Source organism: Monodon monoceros, unplaced genomic scaffold, assembly GCF_005190385.1.
Source record: "Monodon monoceros isolate NGI ecotype Baffin Bay Population unplaced genomic scaffold, NGI_Narwhal_1 Super_Scaffold_4, whole genome shotgun sequence".
NCBI lineage: Eukaryota > Metazoa > Chordata > Mammalia > Artiodactyla > Monodontidae > Monodon > Monodon monoceros.
In genome coordinates, this window is record NW_021703781.1 from 23772053 (window position 1) to 23791091 (window position 19039).

The following is a 19039-nucleotide window of genomic DNA, read 5'->3' on the forward strand; positions in this document are numbered from 1 at the left end:
TGTTTTGGCCAGGTTCAAGTCCCGGACTCATGGGTTCAAGTCCCAATCTGGGTTTAGGCTGGGTTCAAGTCCCAGCACGTGGGTTCAAGTCCCAATCTGAGGTGCACAGTTTCAAGTTTAGGTTAAAACCAATGCTCATTTACCATTTTGAAAATCCTAGAGCCCTTAAGAATTATGCTAAGTCAGGACTTCCCTGGTGGTCCAGTGGTCAAGACTCTGTGCTCCCAATGCAGGGGGCCCGGGTTTGATCCCTGGTTGGGGAACTGGATCCCACACGCCACAACTAAAGAGCCTGCGTGCTGCAACAAAGATCCCGCATGTTGCAACTAAGACCCGGCACAGCCAAATTAATAAATATTTTAAAAAAAAGAATTATGCTAAGTCTACTCTGCAAACGGAACAACAAAGCCTGGATGACAGCACATCTGTTTACAACACGGTTTACTGAATATTTTAAGTCCACTGTTGAGATAAGAAAAAAAGATTCCTCTCAAAATATTGCTGTTCACTGACAATGTACCTGGTCACCCAAGAGTCCTGATGGAGATGTACAACCAGATTAATGTTGTTTTCATGCTTGCTAACACAGCATCCATTCTGCAGCTCATGGATCAAGGAGTAATACTGACTTTCAGGTCTTATTGAAATAGAAGGTAAGGGGGCAGGGAACAACCTCTAAAAGAATGACATAGGGACTGCCCTGGCAGTCTAGTGGTCAAGACTCCACGCTTCCAATGCAGGGGGCGTGGATTCGATCCCTGGTCAGGGCACTATATCCCACATGCCACAGGGCGCGGCCAAAAAAAAAAAAGGACATAGCCCTTGAGGATATGACATAAACTGGTTAGAATCAACTACGCCCAAGACAGCAGAAGATTCGACTGCCAGTGCACCTTGAGCCTCATTATATGCTCACTATAATACACTAGCATCTAAGTGCCACACCTACAGTGTCATTGGTGCCATGAGTTTGGAGGCTAACCATAAAAAGGTCAAAAAGTGGGCAGTGGTCCAATTCCTGGAACTCTCCACCCCTTCCCCAAAATAGTTGGAATAATCCTCCCACTCGTTAGCCTATGAAATTATTCAGCCCATAAAAACTAACCACCCCATATTTCAGGGCCTCTTGCCTTCTGAGATGGCCCACACTCTGTCTGTGGAGTGTGTTTCTCCCAAAACCATTCTCGCCTTTTGAGATGGAGCACATTCTGTCTATGGAATGTGTATCTCTAAATAAATCCACTCCTTATCTATCACTTTGTCTCTCACGGAATTCTTTCTGTGATGAGACATAAAGAACCTGAGCTTCGGGGCTTCCCTGGTGGCACAGTGGTTGAGAATCCGCCTGCCAATGCAGCGGACAAGGGTTTGATCCCTGGTCCAGGAAGATCCCACATGCCACAGAGCAACTAAGCCCGTGTGCCACAACTACTGACCCTGTGCTCTAGAGCCCGTGAGCCACAACTACTGAGCCCACGTCCTGCAACTACTGAAGCCCACGTGCCTAGAGCCCGTGCTCCACAACGAGAGTAGCCACTGCAATGAGAAGCCCGCGCACTGCAACGAAGAGTAGCCCCTGCTTGCCTCAACTAGAGAAAGCCCACGCGCAGCAACGAAGACCCAACACAGCCAAAAATAAATAAATAAAAATAATAAATAAATTTATTTAAAAAAAAAGAAAAAGAACCTGAGCTTCATTAAGTCCTGAGACCAAGTGTGTGATCACAATTAAAAGACAGTGGGTTCAAGTCCCTATCTGGGTGTGCAGCTTCATTATTATTTAAGAAATACATTTTGTAAGGCTATAGCTGCAATAGATAGTAATTCCTCTGATGGATCTGGGCAAAGTCAATTGAAAACCTTCTGGAAAGGACTCATCATTCTAGATGCCGTTAAGAATATTTGTGGGTAAATCCCTGGCGGTCCAGTGGTTAGGACTCGGCGTTTTCACTGCTGCGGCCCCGGGCTCAATCCCTGGTCAGGGAACTAAGATCCTGCAGCCCTCGGAGCGTGGAAAAAAAAAAAGTACATTTTTTAGACATAATGCTATTGCACACTTAGTAGACTACAGTATAAATATAATTTTTATATGCAGTGGTATATAAAAATTCAGGTGAGTCACTTTATTGCAGTATTCTCTTTATTGTGGTGGTCTGGAACAAAACCTGCAATATCTCCAATGTATGCCTATAAATATCACCACTAAGGTTTGCTGAAAAAACAAAGACTTAACCTAAAGTACACAGTCCCCAAATACTAAAATGAGAGCTTAGAAATAAAATAATTATTCTTCTTCATATTCTATACAAAGTTTGAAATCTGCATTAAAGTGTATTAGCCCCATTCCTGAGGCTTACTTAGAAAGGGTGGAAGTAAGGAAACTACAATTAAAAAACTAAGAAACAATCCTTCAGAGGAAGTATGTGCTTCATAGGTTATTGTAAAGATTAAATGGATTACTATAGGTAAAGTGTTGAGCATAGTGGCTGGCACATTATATTGCTCAACAAAAGTTATTCAAACTTTCTCCATTTCCTCATGTCCCTATTTTTTCCCCTTAAACCAACATAATCAAAATTAGTTTGACTGTTTTTTGTTGTTGTTTTTGTTGTTGTTGTTTTTGGCGGTACGCGGGCCTCTCACTGTTGTGGCCTCTCCCGCTGCGGAGCACAGGCTCCGGATGCGCAGGCTCAGCGGCCATGGCTCACGGGCCCAGCCGCTCCGCGGCATGTGGGATCTTCCCGGACCGGGGCACGAACCCGTGTCCCCTACATCGGCAGGCGGACTCTCAACCACTGCGCCACCAGGGAAGACCAGTTTGACTGTTTTTAACACAAACATGAACAGTATTTGAAATAACTTTCTGCGGTTCACAAAGTGATTTTACAATCACTATCATTAAATACAGTTCAATGAAGAAAAAAAGGAAAGAAAACTAAAATTTGAGTGCCTACAACATGATAGCTACTGCACTGAGAATTAACATTTATTATTTCACTTAATTTGTTCAAGTAGGTTATTATTATACTAATTTCACAGATAAGAGAGCTAAGGTTCAGAAATATTTCGTAATTTGACCAACTTTGCCCAGTAGTATTAAATTGAAGAGCTGAGATTTGAATTCTGTCTGGCTCCAAAGTTCATACCCTTATCACTAAAAACTATCTTAAGCCCTGTGAGAGAGAGTTTTTTATTCTCTTGTTCAATTACTCATTCATTCACTCCCTCACTCAATCAAACAATTCAATGGTGCCAGGCACACTGTTCTAAACTAGCGATATGAAAATTAGTAAAACAGCATCTGCCCTCATAGCCTAGAGGGTGTATGTGTCTGAGGGAGGAATGGATGAACACAAATCAACCAGAAAACAATTAAGAAAGAGTTCAGTAACAGTAATATAAGCAGAATGCTGTTGAAACATGGAGGGTAAATATTAGCTTGGGAGAATCTGGAGAAGCACTGCAGAAGAAATATGATTTCACCTGAAATTTTTAAAATATGTGCTTATAACTTGATAAAAAAGCATCTACACAAAAACATACAGGGGCCTTCCCTGGTGGTCCAGTGGTTAAGAATCCACCTTCCAATGCAGGGGACACAGGTTTAATCCCTGGTTGGGGAACGAACATCCCACATGCCACAAGGCAACTAAGCCCACAAGCCGCAACTACTGAGCCCGCACACTCTGGAGCCTGCATGCCACAACTAGAGAAGCCCGTGCACTGCAACAAAGAAGAACCCACGAACCAAAACAAAAGACCCAGCACAGCCAAAAAACAAAAACAAAAACCTACAGTTAACATCACACTTAAAGGTGAAATACTAAATACTTTCCCCCTAAGGTTGGGAACAAAGCAAGGATGTCTGCTCTCACTACTCTTAATCAACATAATATTAGAAGTTCTAGGCACTGTAATAGGCAAGAAAGAGAAATAAAAGGCATACAGATTGGAAAGGGAGAAATAAAACTCTATTTGCAAATGACATGATGTCTACATAGTAAATCCCAAGGAATCTACAAAAACACTCCTAGAAGTAATAACAAGGCCACAGGATATAAGATTAACACCAAAAAAATCAATTGCATTTCTTTTTTTTTTGGCTGCGCTGGGTCTTCGCTGCGGGGCGTGGGCTTCTCTAGTTGTGCTGCCTGGGCTTAGTTACCCCACAGCATGTAGGATCTTAGTTCCCCGACCAGGTATCAAACCCGCATCCCCTGCATTGGAAGGCGGGTTCTTAACCACTGGACCACCAGGGAAGTTCCAGTTGCATTTCTATATACAGTTGACCCTTGAACAACACAGGGGTCAGGGTGCAGAACCCCCTAAGCAAGAGGAAAATCCACTTATAACTTTACAGTCATCCTCCAGTATGGGCGGTTCCATAACCTCGGATTCAACCAACAGAGGATTATGTAGTACTATAGTATGCATTTATTTTTACAAATCCATTTATAAGTGTACCTGCATAGTTCGAACCTGTACTCTTGGAGGGTCAACTGTACTAACAACAGACGTGCAGAAAACAAAGTAAAAAACACATTACCATTTACAATCACTGTAAAAAAAACTAAATACTTAAGTATATACACTTTCCAAAAACATGTACAGGGTCTGTATGCTAAAAGTTTGATGAAAGAAATCAAAGAGGACATAAATAAACAGGCTTGTTCATTGATTGGAAGACTCAACGTGATAAAAATGTCAATTCTCCCCAAGTTAATCTATAAGTTTAATGCAATCCCTATAAAAATCCCAGAAAGGCCTTCTTTAGACCTAAACAAGCTTATTCTAAAATTTACATGGAGGTCTTCCCTGGTGGCACAGTGGTTAAGAATCCGCCTGCCAATGCAGACGACATGGCTTCGAGCCCTGGTCCAGGAAGATCCCACATGCTGTGGAGCAACTAAGCCCGTGCACCACAACTACTGAGCCTGCGCTCTAAAGCCCGCGAGCCACAACTACTGAGCCCGTGCTCCGCAACAAGAGAAGCCACCGCAATGAGAAGCCTGAACTCTGCAACGAAGAGTAGCCCCGCTCGCTGCAACTAGAGAAAGCCTGTGCACAGCAACGAAGACCCAACGCAGCCAAAAATTAATTAATTTTTTTTAAAAAAACGCACAAATTTTTTATCTTACACTTCTGAGGTTAAAAGTCCAACACACTCTCAATGGGCTAAAATCATGGTGGTAGTAAGGCTACTGTTCTCTTCTGGTTCTATTTCAGAATCTTTCCTTGACTTTTCCAGATGCTTAAGGGATGCCTGCATGCCTCTGCTTATGGTCCTCTTTCCTCCATATTCAAAACCAGCAACAGAGATTGAGTCCTTCTCACATAGCATCTCTTCTGCCTCCCTCTTCCACTTTTAACAATCCTTTTAATTACATTGAACCCATCTGGATAATACAGGATAATCTCCTTATTTTAAAATCAGCTGATTAGCAACCTTAATTCCTTTTTGCCATGAGGGAAAATACAGGTTCTGAGGATAAGGACACAGATATATTCGAGAGGGCTATTATTCTGCTTACCACAACTAATTTAACCAAAAAAAAAATAAAAAAGTGGGCTTCCCTGGTGGCGCAGTGGTAGAGAGTCCGCCTGCCGATGCAGGGGACACGGGTTCGTGCCCCGGTCCGGGAAGATCCCGCATGCCGTGGAGCGGCTGGGCCCGTGAGCCATGGCCGCTGAGCCTGCGCGTCCAGAGCCTGTGCTACGCAACGGGAGAAGCCACAACAGTGAGAGGCCCGCATACCGCAAAAAAAAAAAAAAAAAAATGTTATACTTACATTGGGAGAGAAAGTGTGTGTGTATGGGGGTGGGGGTAGGAAATAGCAGTTTAAGCATACTATTTAGAAATATATATGAAGGTAAATACAAAAAAGAAAAAAAAAGACAACATTTAAAAGTGCTCTGGGGCTTCCCTGGTGGCGCAGTGGTTGAGAGTCCGCCTGCCGATGCAGGGGACACGGGTTCGTGCCCCGGTCCGGGAAGATCCCACATGCCGCGGAGCGGCTGGGCCCGTGAGCCATGGCCGCTGAGCCTGCGCGTCCGGAGCCTGTGCTCCACGACAGGAGAGGCCACAACAGTGAGAGGCCCGTGTACTGCAAAAAAAAAGTGCTCTGAAGAACAAGAATCAGGAGTGGGTAAGGAAGAGTAGAGAAGAAGAAAGATGTTTTTCCTTATAAGCCTTAAAGTATCATTTCACTTTTAAACAATGTACATGCATTACTATGACTTGATTTTACTTTTAATGGCCTCGAATTTGCATGGCTTTATTGGCACAGAGATTGGCACAAACAAATCAGTTGCATAACGTTAGTAATCCCCTTGGGCACTGCTCAGCAAGAGCTAAGCAAAGCACTTTGAGGATACTGTTGGAAATGTAGGAAAAATAACAATTTGGGGACTTCCCTGGTGGTCCAGTGGTTAAGGGGGTACAGGTTCAATCCCTTGTCGAGGAACTAAGAACCCACATGCTGCACTGCGTGGCCAAAACAAAAAAAAGAGAAAAATTTAAACCATAACTATGGAATCTGTCCTGACTAGGGACACACATCTTTCTGCATTCTGAGTAAGAAATCTAGTCAGAAAGTTCCTAACTAGTTTCCTGAAAAATATCTGTGATCTAGAGAGGAAGGAGATTATGTCTAATACTTGGGAACTAGAATCCGAACAAGATTAGTTTCATAAGCTCAAATAGTGGTTCACCCTCATCAATGCCACCACAAATAGGTTCTGTTCAATGTATCAGTTCCAGGTGAAAAATGGCACTGGGCAAAGTCAGGATAATAGAAAAGCTTTTGACTTGTTAGGGAATAGAAAGTAGTTTACACTGGCTGAAATAAGACAGTGGAAATCTAACTAGAAATAAAACTAGAATCACAAATCACAGGTTAGTCTTTGATAGTCAATGGCAGATCACTGAACGCTACTGAACAGGAGAGTGACAAAGAGTAAAGCATACCTTCTTACTCAGTTTTTTTAGGTGGTTGATATTCAGTGAAGCTCAAGGAAAGCCAATCCACTGCCAAGACTATGGGGGGACACTGGAGGCTCCCAGGTACACAATTTAAGAAGGCACTCACTCTCAAGGTCAATCAAGTAACCCTGCACTTGCACAACCCTGAGAGTAAGTGACTGCCTCCTTAAATTTTGCACTTGCACAACCCTTAGTATCCTTATTTTGTGGGCTAAGCACCTCATTTGTCTCATTCGTAATAGCTAAAAAGTAGAAACAACCCAAATGTCTCAACTGATGAACGGATAAAAAGAATGTGCTTTATTCATATAATGGAATATGGAATATTTTGGGGGCCATAAAAAGAATAAAACATTGATACATGCCACAACATGGATGAACCTTGAAAATACTATGCTGAATGAAAGAAGTCAGTCACAAAAGACCACATATCGGTATTTTATGATTCCATTTATATGAAATGTCCAGAATAGGTAAATCTATACAGACAGAAATAAATTAGTAGCTGCCAAGGGAGGGAGGGGTTGGGATGGAGAATGACTGCTTATGGATATATAGTTTCCTTCTGGACTGATAAAATGTAATAAAATTGATTGAAGTGACAGTTGCACAACTCTGCACATATAGTAACTTTTGAACTATACACGTTAAATGGGTGAATTGTATGATATGTGAATTATACCTTAATAAAACTTATTTTAAAAGCAGATACTTAGGGCTTCCCTGGTGGTGCAATGGTTAAGAATCCGCCTGTCAATGCAGGGGACACGGGTTCAATCCCTGGTCCAGGAAGATCCCACATGCTGCGGAACACCTAAGCCCGTGCGCCACAACTACTGAGCCTGTACTCTAGAGCCTGCAAGCCACAACTACTGAGCCTTCATGCTGCAACTACTGAAGCCTTCACACCTAGAGCCCATGCTCTGCAACAAGAGAAGCCACCACAATGAGAATCCCACGCACTGCAACAAAGAGTAGCCCCCGCTCGCCTCAACTAGAGAAAAGCCTGCACGCAGCAACAAAGACCCAACGCAGCCAAAAATACAATAAATAAATTTTTTTAAAAACCAGGGACTTCCCTCATGGCACAGTAGTTAAGAATCCGCCTGCCAATGCAGGGGACACGGGTTCGAGCCCTGGTCTGGGAAGATCCCACATGCCGCGGAGAAACTAATCCCATGCACCACAACTACTGAGCCTGCACTCTAGAGCCTGCAAGCCACAGCTACTGAGCCCGTGTGCCACAACTATTGAAGCCCATGCACCTAGAGCCCGTGCTCCACAACAAGAGAAGCCACTGCAATGAGAAGCCCGCACACCACAACGAAGAGTAGCCCCAGCTCACCGCAACTAGAGAAAGCCTGCGCACAGCAATGAAGACCCAACACAGCCAAAAATAAATTAATTTTAAAAAAATTCACTTTATACATTAAAAAAAGCAGATGCTTAGTAACTATCTATTGAAATAAGGCATAAAAAGGATGAAAGTCATTGTGAAATAAGAACAAGTGCAATTTTTAAAGGGAGTTGTTTCTTTTCATGAATTTTTAGAGGAGGCATAGGAAAAGACACCTCTAAATCAGACTTCTATACTTTGCCCAATTAAAATCACTACCAGAGTTTGGTTCATACAGATTTCCTACCCAAAATAACTTGCTATGTGGCAATTTGTGATTTAAACATTGGTGTTGACTGATAAAGCATGAATAATTTAAACGTGTATTCTCAATATCAATAAATACTCTGTAACTCTGAGGTGTCTAAAACCTACCTTTGTAATTACAAAATTTCTTATTTCAATTCTGCTAAATAACTAGAAGTTTCCTTAGACCTGGTGGGCCCGAAGAAGGGGAAAAACCCAAGATTAAAATGATATTGCCTCTCTCTGGTGTTCCCCAACACTGTAGGAACACCCATGATGTAATTCTCAATTGTTCACAAACACCTTTCTGGTCTTCAAAGACCACAAGTAAAGATAAATAAGAGGCTGAAATAGCAAAAAAGGATCAAGGAACTTGTTTTCTTTTGGCACCATACAGCTTTGACTGGGGCCAACACCCAGGACAGGATGCACCACCAAAGGAAGTGGATCTGCACAGGGAAACAAGAGCTGAGCCCAGGTCAGAAATGAGACAATGACATACAAAGAGAAAGCTCTGTTTCTATAGTAAGTGAATTTTTCTACAAACCTACTATGAAACTAATGTATTAGCTAAAAAGTATTTATCCAAATTTTCTTCTCAGGAGAAAATGAACATTTTTTTCTTCTGGGAAGTCACTGACTTCCCACCAGCTTTATATTAAAAGCCTACTTTTCATGTCTTAGGAAAAAATGAATCTATACACAGGTCAGAATAAGACTGACAAAAAAATATTTTGCAAGAGTCCAATACAGTCTTATCCTCAGCTTCTGTTTTCATTTAAAAACTCAAATGTTATTTGAGGGAATTCCCTGGCGGTTCAGTGGTTAGGACTCAGCGCTTTCACTGCCGGGGCCTGGGTTCAATCCCTGGTGGGGGAAGTAAGATCCCGCAAGACCTGCAGTGCAGCCAAAAAAAAAAGAAAAGAAAAGAAATGTTATTTGAAAACTGTGCTTTTTGGAACATGTTTCTTCCTTTCAATGTGGTACAGGAAGGTACTGTTAAGGGAAAGTGTTAAAATACTGAAATGTCAATTTCAGAAACTTCATTAGTTGCATACCAACAATGAAAGGACTATATTTTCTATTTGCAAAACAAATGTAATAGGTTTTTCTTAAAAGCCACTGGTCTGGACTTCCCTGGTGGTCCAGTGCTTAAGATTCCGTGCTTTCACTGCAGGGGGCGCAGGTTTGATCCCTGCTTGGGAAGTTCCTCATGCTGCGGGGTGTGGCCAAAGCCACTTGCCTACATAGCCAAACTGAAATAAGGAAAACTCTGAAAGAGTAACAGAAAATTTAAAACATTTTTATACATACAACAATCCTACATTCATGTATGTGTCTGATATAAACCATCAATAAAAAAAGAGAAGTACAGGAATTCACAAATTTACTATATGGCACTGTCCCCAAAACAAAAACAAATAGAATTTGGATAGCCTTTTCTACAGATGTATTCTCTGAGGGGAAAGACTGAAAAGTGAACCTCAAAACAAAAACAAATAGAATTTGGATAGCCTTTTCTACAGATGCATTCTCTGGGGGGAAAGACTGAAAAGTGAACCTCAAACTGAATTCTACTTTCCCACTAATTCTCATTAAACATTAAAAAAATGTTCATATTTTTAACATTGATAGACCAGCTTAAAAACTTTAGTGAAGATGTGATCAAGTTGGTGACTGGTTCGGCATTAACGTGGACATTAGAATTTATTTTCAGCATCATTTCTTCTAGGAACAATGGTGTTTTACTAGCAGCTAAATTATCTCTTTTAGTACTTCATATGATTTTCCTAACTCCATACCCAGCCATTCCTACTCTTCCCAATGTTCAGCAATTTCTCCAGAACATTTTCCTTGTCAGGAAAATTTTCCTTGTCAGCTTCTGCCCTCTCTTACCTTTTAGTTGATGCTTTCACTTGCAGGCACACCCAGGCCTTAACAGGACAGGGAATTTATCAGCAGCTATCAGCAATGGAAAGGTTCTGGAATGGGATGGGGAGTTAATGTGTGTGACCAGCAATTCATGGATTTTTCTCTGCCTTCTCTACTTGGCCATTTTGACACAGCCTTTAAGGCAAACCCCCACCCTACCTTGGTAGCTCTGCCTATTCCTCTCAAGTGCTATCCAACAGAACTTTCTGCACTAATGGAAATGCTCAATATCTGCACTGCACTGTTCAATATAGCAGACACATGTGACTACTGTGTACTTGAAATGTGGCTGGTATGACTGAGGAACTGAATGTTTATTTAATTTTAATAGCCACATGTGTCTAGTGGCTTCCATATTGAACAGCACAGATAGCCTAGATTCCTGCAGAGACTAAAGCTATTGCTCTAATGCCAAACCCCTTGGCTAGTGACCAGACACCCAACCAGGATCATGCTAGCCCTGTCTTCTAGAAGATGTTCCTTGTATCCCCCAGCTTGGTGAGAGGGTCCTACAGTGAATAAATGAATCATCTGGAACCACAGAGTGACTACCTGCCTAATCTTCTATAGCTCCTACCATCTCAACCCCTACTGCTTTGAGTTGGAGTTACCACCTTCCTTTAGATACTGCACATTAGATCACTGCTTCTCAGACTTTAAGGTGTATATGAATCACCTGGGGATCTTGTTAAAATACAGATTCTAATTCTGCATTTCTAACATGCTTCTAGGTGCTTGGTACCTAACCTACATGGTACTAACCCTAGGTTCTTGGTTCTCCTAACCCCTAATCTGACGGGTGTTACTGATGGTTCAGCAGCAAACATATGAATTCAGACCTCCTAAGTCATAGTATGCTTTTCATTGGACAAATATTTGCACCATGTAATGAAGCTGCACAGCAGTATCAGTTTTGAGCAGTAGATGATGTTATTTGATGTGATATACCATTTTTTAAGCATACTATTTTACAGAGGAGGCTATGACAATGAGCTAAAGATCACAGTTCTAATAAGTGAACAACTGGAATGGGAACCAAGGTTTGTTTGGTTCCAAAGCCCACATTCTTTCTGTTATGCCAACCACCCCCTCAATGCTAAACTCAGGAATGTCCACATGTCAGGATTTCCCTTCAGAAGTGAGCTGTGAAGGAACATTGCTGCTAAAGAGTTATCCTTTTTCCCCAGGTATAACAGTAATCAGAAAAACCAGCTTCTTCCATATGTATGATTAAATATCAGACATGATTATTATTTATATATTCTATTGTGTATTTTCAACCTGATCAATTTTATTCAGCTATTGTCTCCCCAAATTTAAATTCAACTACTTTAACTCAGATGACACATCACTATAAACAAGATTAAAAGAGTTTCTGACTTTTCTAATCAAATCTCACTTGAACCCAGAAGTGAGCTTTTTTCCTCTATTTTTTTTTATTAATTTATTTTATTTTATTTTGTTTTTGGCTGTGTTGGGTCTTCGTTGCTGCACACGGGCTTTCTCTAGTTGCGGCGAGCGGGGGCTACTCTTCACTGTGGTGCACGGGCTTCTCATTGTGGTGGCTTCTCTTGTTGGGAGCACGGGCCCTAGGTGCACAGGCTTCAGTAGTTGTGGCACATGGGCTCAGTAGCTGTGGCACACGGGCTTAGTTGCTCCGCGGCATGTGGGATCTTCGCGGACCAGGGCTTGAATCCATGTCCCCTGCATTGGCAGGCGGATCCTTAACCACTGCACCACCAGGGAAACCCCTTTTCCTCTATTTTTAATTCATAGTTTTATTCACCAGACTTGGTTTGAATAATTCTAACCCTCTTAGAATTTTCCTATTGTCAAGATAACTTCGAACCATTGCAGTAGCCCATTCTAGTGTTTTACCCATTGATGGTCAAAAGGTTTCCATAGGGCTTCCCTGGTGGCGCAGTGGTTGAGAGTCCGCCTGCCGATGCAGGGGACATGGGTTCGTGCCCCGGTCCGGGAGGATCCCACATGCCGTGGAGTGGCTGGGCCTGTGAGCCATGGCCGCTGAGCCTGCACGTCCGGAGCCTGTGCTCCGCAACGGACGGTGCGAGGCCTGCGTACGGCAAAAAAAAAAAAAAAGGTTTCCCATAAAAACAAAGAGCAAACTAAAAAACATTGCAAGCTATATAATAAATGATTAATATTTTTACCATAAAGAGCTATAAAACATGTCAAAATAAGAAAAAAACTGCATACACCAAAATGAAAATTGGCAAAGACATGAAGAGCTGAAAAAGATAACTATCTTGAAAATCCAAAAGAATCAAATGAAAAACCATTTAAATCATTTTTAAAAAAGATTTACTATGTTATCCAATTCAAGATCAACACAGAAGTATCAATAGCTTTCCTATATGCCAGCAATAACCAAGTTTTTATATGTCATGAGTAGAAGATCCCAATTGCCATATCAACTTTAAATAACCATAAAATAACTAGAAAAGTAGATATGTGCAAGACCACTATCAAGAGAACTATAAACTTTTCTAAAGGATTTTTTTAAACCTAAATAAAGAGAATACACTGTTTCTAAATGGAAAGTCTCAACATTGTAAATTCATGGGTGTACAAATTCACCCATAAAGTAATTTATTTGTTGCAATCAATCCCAATTACATTCCCAACAGAATCTTTGTTTGTAGCAAAACCTGAAAGACTGTTTCTGAAAGAAAAAAAAAAAATCTGTTTTTTGTTTGTTTTTGCGGTATGCGGGCCTCTCACTGTTGTGGCCTCTCCCGTTGCGCAGCACAGGCTCCGGATGCCCAGGCTCAGCGGCCATGGCTCACGGGCCCAGCCGCTTTGCGGCATGTGGGATCTTCCCGGACCGGGGCACGAACCCGTGTCCCCTGCATCGGCAGGCGGACTCTCTACCACTGCACCACCAGGGAAGCCTAAAAAATCTGTTCTTATATATATTCTAAGACTGAGGGGGACCTGACCTTCAGCAATAATTAAAACTGGGTGGTATTGGGAATTCCCTGGTTAGGACTCTGCACTCTCACTGCCAGGGCCCAGGTTCGATCCCTGGTTGGGAAATTAGATCCTGCTAGCCTCTTGGTGCGGCCACAAAAAAACAAAACAAACCAAAAAGCCTGGGTGGGGCTTTCCTGGTGGCACAGTGGTTAAGAATCCGCCTGCCAACGCAAGGGACACGCATTTGAGCCCTGGTCCAGGAAGATCCCACGTGCCACGGAGCAACGAAGCTCATGCGCCACAACTGCTGAGCCTGAACTCTAGAGCCCGCGAGCTACAACTACTGAGCCCGCGTGCCACACTACTGAAGCCCACATACCTATAGCCCGTGCTCTGCAACAAGAGAAGCCACCGCAATGAGAAGCCCGCGCACCGTAATGAAAAGTAGCCCCCGCTCGCCACAACTAGAGAAAGCCCGCGCGCAGCAACGAAGACCCAACGCAGCCAAAAATAAAGAAATTTTTAGAAAAAAGAAAACAACCCAGTTAAAAAATATGCAAAGAACAGAATAAGAAATTTCACAGAAAGAAATGTAAACAGCCAATAAAGAAACAAAAAGATGCACAAACTCACAAGCAATCTGGAAACTATAAATTAAAATTTTAAAATTTACCCATTATATTAGTAAAACTGTACAAGATTGATATCAAGTATCAGAGGCAATTTCATCAACTGCTGATGGAATAAAGAATGGTACACACACTGTAGGGCAAATTGGCTGTATCTTTCAAAATTAGAAACATGTATACCTTTTAAACAACAATTCTAGGCACCTACTCTAGAGTTATTCTAGGACATTTGCACAAGAGACAAGAATAAAGGATGTTCATTTCAGTGCTGCTGATAACTGCAAAAATCTGAGAAAACTTAAATGTCCATAGATAAAGAAACAATTAAATAAATTACAGACATTCAAACTGAAATACAATCAGCTGTTAAAAAGTGTGTACTGACAGGATGAGATCTCAAAAGCATATTGCTAGGTTTTAAAAAGAACTACAGGAAAAAAATTATCAATCCACAGACTTAAAAAAGATATAAATAGATATAGAAATTGCATATATTGCAGGAAAAAGAACTAGAAGAAAATTCACCAAACAGGATAGTTCTAGAAGAGGAACCTTTGCTTCTTAGCCTCTACATAAAGAATTATTTTTTTAAAGAATGTACTTTTTTCTCTTTCTTCAAATTAAGTATACAATTTAAACATCTGTAAGATTTTTAAATGTTTTTAAAGACAGGGGCTTCCCTGGTGGTGCAGTGGTTAAGAATCCCCCTGCCAATGCAGGCGACACGGGTTCGACCCCTGGCCCAGGAAGATCCCACACGCCACGGAGCAACGAAGCCCGTGTGCCACAACTACTGAGCCCATGTGCCACAACTACTGAAGCCCGCGTGCCTAGAGCCCGTGCTCTGCAACAAGCCATGACAATGAGAAGGCTGTACACTGCAACGAAGAGTAGCCCCTGCTCGCCACAACTAGAGAAAGCCCACGCGCAGCAACGAAAACCCAACGCAGCCAAAAATAAAAACAAATAAATTAATTAATTTTAAAAATTAAAAATATTTTTAAATAATAAAAAAGACAGAGAAGTCAACAAAAAATATTGTTTTAATTTGCAGTTTCCAGATTATGTGAGTTTGAGCATCTTTTTCTTTCTTTCATTTTTTAATTGAAGTAGCTATTTTACAACGTTGTGCTAGTTTCAGATATACAGCAAAGTGATTCAGAGATAGATAGATAGGTAGATAATAGGTAGACAGATAGATAGATAGAACAAATTGTTTTTCAGATTCTTTTCCATTATAGGTTATTCCAAGATATTGAATAAAGTTTCCTGTGCTATATAGTAGGTCCTTGTTGGTTATCTATTTTATGTATGGAGACTTCCCTGGTGGTGCAGTGGTTGAGAGTCCACCTGCCAATGCAGGGGACACGGGTTAGAGCCCTGGCCCGGGAAGATCCCACATGCTGCGGAGCAACTAAGCCCGTGTGCCACAACTTCTGAGCCTGCGCTCTGGAGCCCGTGAGCCACAACTACGGAAGCCTGCATGCCTGGAGCCCATGCTCTGCAACAAGAGAGGCCACTGCAAGGAGAGGCCCGCGCACCGCAACGAGGAGTGGCCCCCGCTCGCCGCAACTAGAGAAATCCCGTGAGCAGCAACAAAGACCCAACACAGACAAAAATAAATAAATAAAATAAATGAAAAAGAAAAAAAAGTATTAAAAAAAAATCCACCTGCCAATGCAGGCGACACAGGTTTGATCCCTGGTCTGGGAAGATCCCACATGCCAAGGAACAACTAAGCCCGTGTGCCACAACTACTGAGCCTGCGCTCTACAGCCCATGAGCCACAACTACTGAGCCCACATGACACAACTACTGAAGCCCATGCGCCTAGAGCCCGTGCTCCATAACAAAGAGAAGCCACCGCAATGAGAAGCCTGCACACTGCAACAAAGAGTAGCCCCCACTCACCGCAACTAGAGAAAGCCCGCACACAGCAATGAAGACCCAACGCAGCCAAAATAATAATAATAATAATATTTTATATATAGTACTGTGTATCTGTTAATCCCAAACTTCCCCTCCCTCCCCTTTTGGTAACCATAAGTTTGTTTTCTATGCCTGTCAGTCTGTTTTTTATTTCTTTATTGGCTGTTTATATTTCTCTCTGTGAAACTGCTTATTCTATTCTTTGCCTAATAAAAAATAATAAATACGGGAAAATGTTCAACTTCACAGGTAACCAAAGAGATGGAAATCCAAAATGAGATATCACTTTTCAGCTACCATGTAAATTGTTTTTGGTTTGTTCAATGTCTATGTACTATTGCTAATATAAATGCTGAGAAACTAATACTTTCTCCCAGTGGACGGAATCTTTCCAGAGGCTGTGTGTATTAAAGTAGAAGAAAAAGTCTCCAGGCTCTCCTGTGGTGGGTGGAGTTACAGAAAGCTTTTAGACCATTATTCTCTTTACACATCATCAACTGCTTTCAGTTTTCAACCCTTCTGGAGAAGTTCCCGTTCTCACCACTGAAGGCTCTTCCTATCATCTCACTCTCTTGCTCTAAACCTTTCTTGGAAAAATGTCTCAATGCCTCAAAAATAACTCACATTAAAATATGGGCACACAGCCCACTTAGTTAAAAGATGTTAGAAAACATTGGAATCTCATTCACACCCCCGTGCTATTCCAGCTAAAATCTATACTGACGAGGGACTGATGCAGAAAGTCAACTCAATGAAAAAAAATCACTGACTCACTGTCAAATCTGCATGTAATTCTTAAGAATACCTGGGACACTGCATTAAATGACTTTGAGCAAGTCATTTAAAAGTTCTCAGTTTCCTCAATATAAAATGAAGATATAAAATTTGAATTTCAACCAGAAAATCAGATTTTGGACTTTGGAATATACAGTTTTAAAAACCTGAAAGTAAATATACAAAAAAATAAAAATTTTTAAAAATGCAGTATACAAAAATTTTTACCTAAATCCCTTAGTCTACTGTAATAACATTTACCCTGTATATGAATATAGATAACCATTTCCACTGTTAAAATGATCACTTTCTGGAAGCTTACAGATGTTAACAATTGCTTATTATAACTATTTTCCCAAGCATAGCTCCCAATACAATCATATACAACATGAATATGGTAATGTACTCAATTCTCTGTACAATACAAACCTCATATTCAGCATCATGCTAATATTCAAATTAGTTCCTCATATGTAGTGTCAATATTTGAGGGAGAAAACTCTATGAATAAAGAGCCACAGAGATTGAATTCTGATCTTCCGACCAATTCCACGTTCAATGACTGGCCCCCTACCCCCATTCCAAGTCCCCCTTACTGCAAAAGAAAGGAATCTTGCTTAGATTACCAGTCACATATATTTCCAACTCCAGTCCCTAATCTGCCATTTACTAGCTCTATGATCTTCTGCAACTTCCTTAATTTTTTAAGCTTCAGTTTTCTTATGTTTAAAATTGAAGTATTAGTACCAGCTGATTAGCAGAGTGCTGTGAAGATAAAATGAGATAATTGGGGGTGTGGGGGGATAAATAAATAAAATGAAATAATGTGCCTAGGACATTAATAATCAATGAATGTTAGTATTTATGCTTATTATTATCATTATTATTGACTTAAGAATGTTCAGGGGCTTCCCTGGTGGCGCAGTGGTTAAGAATCCGCCTGCCAATGCAGGGGACACGGGTTCGAGCCCTGGTCCGGGAAGATCCCACATGCCGCGGAGCAACTAATCCCATGCGCCAAAACTACTGAGCCTGCGCTCTAGAGCCCGCGAGCCACAACTACTGAAGCCCATGCGCCTAGAGCCCGTGCTCCGCAACAAGAGAAGCCACCGCAATGAGAAGCCCCCCCCCCCCGCTCACTGCAACTAGAGAAAGCCCGCGCGCAGCAACGAAGACCCAACGCAGCCAAAAATAAATTTTAAAAAAAAAGAATGTTCAGTGATATTTAAGAGTACTTCAAAAACACTATTAAATTATGAACTGATCTGTGAATTTTCTCCTCAAGCTTCCATTCTAATTTTATCTCTTCTGAAAAACGTAACGTGTTTTATTGATGCAGCATAGTTTAGAATTTGCTTAATATTTTGTAATTTTTTAAATAATTTCTTCCATTTTAATCTTGTCAACTATTATGTAAACTCCTCAGGGCCAGAACCTTGTTTCATAAGCCTGTGTTCACATATATATTGTGTTTACTACAATGTAATGATTTGTTACTCTATTTCTCTCCCCTCCTAGGCTCTGAGCAATTCCAAGGCAAAAAGCAAGGCTTACTTATATTTGTATCCTGGAGACTTAGTAATCAGACACAAAATAGGTCTCAATAAACGTTTGTTGAAGGGATAAATGAATGAATTAATCTTTTTTCCCCCCTGCAATGCCTTACACAGTACTCTACACATAATAGGAACTCAGTAAAGCTCCTTAATGGATTCATGGAGAAATCTTTTGGACTCAACCACATAAAGCTTTATCTTGCCTCAGAAAAGCATTTTGACTTTAAAGGTTAGCTACTAACATTACAAATTAAAAGTTTTAGTCTAACATATATCAAATAAATAGGTTCAATAACTAACCACACCAAGGCTAGCTCTAGAAGGATTAAAATCCACTATTCTAATTAATGAATTTGTGAACCTCAACATGGAGAAAGCCAGTTACATAATCAAAAGAGAGGTTATCAAGGATGGAACCCACACCTCCTGCAATGGAAGCCTGGAGTCTTAACCACTGGACCACCAGGAAAGTCCCTGTTTTTCTTTAATTAACAATGATCTTTTGATGTTCCTACTACCTGGTTTCTTGCAAAAACTCCTATATATCCTGGCTCCTCCCTTACATCTTCAGAGCAGTCCCTCAGAGTCATCTGAGAGGATGTCTTCCAGGCTTAAGTCCTCAGCAAGTCCATCAAATAAAACGTTAATTCTCAAAATAAAT

At 41.2% G+C, this 19039-nt stretch overlaps 1 protein-coding gene across 2 annotated transcripts in view; it reads right to left on the reverse strand.

The window, feature by feature from the left end:
• Window positions 1-19039, reverse strand: part of USP54 (ubiquitin specific peptidase 54) — a 147834-nt gene that overhangs the window by 127415 nt on the left and 1380 nt on the right. The gene's annotated exons all lie outside the window — the stretch shown is intronic.